This window comes from Malania oleifera, chromosome 1 (genome assembly GCF_029873635.1).
Source record: "Malania oleifera isolate guangnan ecotype guangnan chromosome 1, ASM2987363v1, whole genome shotgun sequence".
NCBI lineage: Eukaryota > Viridiplantae > Streptophyta > Magnoliopsida > Santalales > Ximeniaceae > Malania > Malania oleifera.
This window is the reverse complement of record NC_080417.1, coordinates 148,478,138-148,483,767: the sequence shown is the minus strand read 5'-3', so window position 1 is coordinate 148,483,767 and position 5,630 is coordinate 148,478,138.

The following is a 5,630-nucleotide window of genomic DNA, read 5'->3' as shown; positions in this document are numbered from 1 at the left end:
TATGCATATTGGATGTGTGTATGATATTAGATGTCGGGGATGTTATTAATGATACATTTTCTTAGTTGTTATTGATTTTATATGAGAAACAATTTATTTTAATATATAAATATTAAAACTCAGTTGTCACACACTGTTATAATTTATTCCACCCTTACTAAGAAGTGTCTCACCCAAGTGGATTAACAATTTTTCAGGTATTTCTAGAGACTGGATTTGAAGGCCTAGGCTGGGATTGTATTTGGTGGTTTTTTTTTTGGGTATTGTGAGATACTGGTATATATATATATATATACATATATATATATATTTGTACTGGGTTATGTTTTAAATGCTGGATGTGGATATGGATATCTGGATGTTGTAGTGTTCGTTTTTGGGTTACTATATAGAACTCTGGTATTTATTTGAGGTTATTTATTTATGTTCCGTTGCATGCATGTTAATTATGGTATCAGATGCAGGTGATTAGAACACGTGGCACCCGGGCCCCACTTGCCGGGTTTCGGGGCGTCACATTAATGGTGACCTTAGGGTTACCTATGTATCAAAGCAGAGGGGTGCTACTTGTATGGACGGATAATCACCCTTATCCTTGGGTAATCTCATGAGTAAATCTCTGCATGTGATTGTTTAGGTTCAGAAAATGGTTTTAATGTTATGATAATGATTTGCAAATATATTTAAAATGATATCTATATACCTCATGTTAGTCACACGCTGTGTTTAATATATTGTTTCTTCCCTTAATGAGATGTGTCTCACCCGAATATGAATTTATCTTTTTCAGGATTTCATCGAGATCGAGCTTTGAGAGCTTGATGTTTTTATAGCATTATTGAGAAATAGAAAAAGAAAAAGGTATATTTCTATGTTAATTTTGATGAATGTAAATATTTATGTTTTATGTCTTTATATTTTAAGGCTGTTGAGTAAGGAATGATTGTGAAAATACTGAAATGTTTTAGGAGTTATGTAGATTTATGGAAATGCAGGTGATGGATGATTACTATGGATTATAAATAGGAATTAGTAAACTCTGGTATTATGGTACTATATCTATGGAGATTATGATTATATTTTCCACTGCATATATGTTGATTATGGATTATCAGAATTTTATTAGGTATAACACGCTGAACCCGGGTTTAAGAGTTCGAGGCATTACAAACTCTCTGTAAGTTGATTGAGTGTTTATTTTGATAGGTTTGTTCTCCTATATTTGTTTGATTGATTCGATTTTATTAAGAGCTAAACCTAAGTGTTCTTAGGGAATTTTGTTAATAAGTCTCTCCTAAGAAGACTTGTATTAAACTTCTGAGTATTGCATATTCATTGTAATATCTTAGGAAGTTTGTATTTGTTTTTGGGTTGCAAAAAATTTTTCAAAAACATTCTCAAATATCTTGGATGATTTATTTTGACATATTTTTGAAAAGATATTTGTTTATGTGATATTAATCTTTGTTGCAATATTCATTGACTTACATATCATTTTGCTGAATATAAAGATTAAATATCTTTTGCAAACCAAACATATACATTATTTGATATTTACGTGATTGAGATATCCTACTGATTGATATTCTTGAGACTTGCTTGATATCCTTGTGTGAACACGTTGATTAAATATCTTATGATACAAAGATTGCTTGTTGGTACTCTCACGCGCTCATTACATTGATAGCAAATATATTTGAGAGTTCAAATAGTAGACCACACTGAGCTTACATATTAAATCATTTTGTGGTATATGTAATTGAGCGTTTCTAGGTACATATCTGCTTTACACGAAAGCACAATCACTGGTTACATTTTGAGGCCGCCCCCCTTAACATCTCCTCGCCTTCTCTCTTTCTTTCCTCGATTTTCTTCGGTCAAACATACGCCGATCGAAAAATAGAAAATACCATTGGGTTCCATTCTCCGCCACCGACATTCCTACTAGAGTGGATTTGTCGTAGGAGTGACGTATGCACCACTCATGGAGTAAGGTAAACCCTTTTCCTTTCCTCTGTTTTTCCTTAAATCTTTAGCCAAATCAACGATCAGACACCACCATGGGGTCCTAGCCTCGATCATCATCATTTTCACCAAAGTGAATTTTCAATTTGGGTTTCCTAGGCACCACTCCAAGGTTAGGGGTAAGATTTAGGAAATTTAGCAAATTTGCTATTTTTGGGAATTTAATTATTTATTTGGAGTTTATAGGCTTAAGAAATGTTAAATAGTTATTTGGAATTTTGTGAGTTTAGGAATATTAAGGAAATTATAATTTTGGGGTTGAGTTGATTTTATTGGAGATAATGTGATTTCATGGTTTGGAGTTTTGAATGCTCTGGGCGGGGGTTGAAATTTTTACCAGATTTTTCAAGATTCAGGTAAGGGGATTAAGTTAAGTCAGGATTTTTATTAAATATAGGCTGATTAAGCTGTTATATATTTATTTATTTATGAGTTCAAAGATTATTTTGAAAACCAACCATTCAATAGGGATTTTTCAAACCTAGGATATATGGTACAATATTTTTGAATATTACGAATGGTGGAAAATCTGAGTTACTTTACGAACTAAAAATACTATTTGGTTGTCTCCTGGACTATTTTCAAATATTGAAATTGTGTGGCAGGTGAATGATTTTATGGTTTATCATGAAACCAAATTTGAGAATGGTTGTGAAACATACTGGAACTGTTTGTGAAACATACTGAAACTGCTTATGAATAATGCAGGGATGTGATATGACGGTCGGGGGTTAGGTTTTATATAATGGTCGGGGGCCAAGTTTTATTTGACGGTTGTAAGTCGGGTGTAACTAACGAACGAGGACCGGGTGTTTATTAAATGGTAGTCGAAATGAAATGATTTATACTACTATTTTATTTACTTAAATTGCATGATATGCTTTAGGAACCCTGGGGACCAGTGTATTGTGAGCACAGTGCCATTGCTAGTGATTGATTATTAGACCATATGCACCTACATTGATCTAGATAGACGTGTAGGGGGGTCTCAATCAACTGCCTGCATGAGGTTGAAGTAAGGGCGTCGAACTTGCAGTTTGGTTGTAGATGCCTGCAGACGTACTTGTAGAGGATGATGGTTTGACTTTGTTTTGGGTTGATCACCCAGACTTAGTCCAGCCTTCAGGCTACACAACCCGTGTTATGGGGGAAGTAAACGACGTTAGTTACACAAAGTTGTCTTATATGCATATCTGTGGATTTATGTAAATGGTGTTAAATATTTACTGAATTGGTTTATGCCATGGAAAGGAAAAAGGATATTTTCAATTGTATGGAATGACTATATATATTTTTTAATGTTGTTTTTGGTTAAATAAAGAACTGGTTATTTTCTGTGTACACTAAAATTCATGCTGACCACACACTAATTTTAACTTAGTCTTCCTTACTGAGAAGTGTCTCACCCCAATGTACAAATTATCTTTTTAGGAAATGACAGGGATCATGTTTAGCAGACTAGAGGGGTCAAGCTAGCTATTTAGTTTATGTATGTAGTGGGTATAGACTGAATTTTCTTTTTGTACAGTGTTATGAGTTGTAATATGGATTTTCTTGGAGACCCTTGTGTATAAAAGTAGTTTAGCACTCTGGTAATGTATGTTGGAGAATTTTTCCTTATTTCGTTGCATTTATGTATTGATTATGCTATCACGTACACAGACATCACTAAAGTAGCGCACGGGTCCCACATGGCCGGTTGGGGCGTTATTGTAAGAACCCGATTCATGATAAATGGATTAAATTGATTAAGAGAGGGGTAAAAAGGTAATTGTGTAGACTTCGTTGACGAGGCCATCATTCATTGACGAAGGCTAGTGGCTCCTCGTCGACAAAATGCAGAGGCTCTTCGATGAGGGAATGCCGAGAAGTTCAGAAAAATTAGAAATATCCAGCTCGTCGATGAGGCCACCTTCTCATCAACGAAGGTAATGGCGGACTCGTCGACGAGGATGCCAATTCGTCGACGAATCCACCTGAGTTAAAGGGCTATGAATATCCAAAAGGGTTGCTTCTAAGCTAAGTTAGCTTAATATCTTCACTCTCTCTCTCTAGAACTCGAAGCTCTCTCTCTCTCTCTCTCTCTCTCTTGATTTCTTCGCCGTTCGTCGCCTAATTCGTAAATCGGAAGTTACTGCAAGGATTAGGAAAGGATTCTCTACGTTTCTAGCGGATCAGAATCTCGTTTGGAGCGGTTTCGGGTTTCGGGCCAAAATTGAGGTAAGGCTCGGTTTCTGTTTCTATTTTAGAATACGTATAGTAGTAACGATTGTAAGCATGTATCGTACTGTGATTGGTAGGTTTTGGAGTCTCGGTTCGTAGTTTTGGGGACCGTAGAGTTCGTAGTTGGAATTCGAGTTAGGTAAGGGGATTGAGTTTATATCAATTTATTTTTGAAATCGGGATCGGTAAGCTTGTAGGCTACGATCGTATGTATGTTTTGGTAACTTATTTGGAGAAATCTATTAGGTAAAAATACGGGATTTTCGGGTTACATTGGAAAATTTGGGGATTTCAGGCATCATCTCTGCTTTGTTTGGAAAATCGTTTGTTTTGTTTAAACTATATTATTGAGATGACTATTATCCATATTTGTATAAATTGTATACTTGAATTGGAAAACAATATGATTTGTCGTAAACCATATAAGTGTGGTATGTTTGGTTGTATGTAATTGTTCCAGGTTTTTTGTAAAACAACTATGTGGCAGCTAACTACCATACGCTGATATGTATAGGAGTGTGAGCTCTAAAATGATTCCAAGTTTTGTGAAATCAGCTAGTGGCAGCAAATTACCGTACACCAAAACAGCTATGTGGCGACTAATTACCGTACGCTATGCTATGTACTGGTGTGAAAACAGTGGGCGAGAGTGTCCGGCTCTATATCCGAGGGTGTGAAATATCACTACGTATCCCGGCTGGTCACCGAGGGGTGTGAGCTACACTGTATTGGCAATGTAATCACTGTGAAGTTTCGGGTTTCATGGAGTTGTTGCGTGTTGGCAATGTAATCATCGTGAAGCTTCAGATTCATAGAGTAGTTGCGTACTAGTATGAGCTACATCGTATTGGCAATGTAATCGTTGTGAAGCTTCAGATTTCATAGCGTAGTTGCGTATTAGTGTGACGACACTGATCGTATGTTTTGGGTATCAATGTACTGGAATAAATTTGTGAAAATACTAGAACTGTATGGAAATGTTTTCGAACTGTATCGTATTGTATAGTGTTATGTTTTGCGTAAAATAACACTGGTATATCACGCACTGATATAATCTACTTTCTTCCTTACTGAGAGGTGTTTCACCCCGAATGTATGTACAATGTTTTCAAGTCTATCAGGTAGCCGTATTTAGCATCCTAGCAATCGGAAGCGGGGGTGACATTAGCTGCCATTAGTACCTGATTAGGTACGAGATTTTGTAACCAGGTTGTTGTGATGGTTTTGTAGACACTCGGAGTATGTACGGTATTTATGAGTTGTATACCGTAGTATTGTATGAGTTCGTGTATCCTAGCTTTGTACATACTCTAGTATGGTATGTTATATAGATCGATGAACATTTTTCACTGCGTAACTGATGAGTAGGGATGTATATGTGT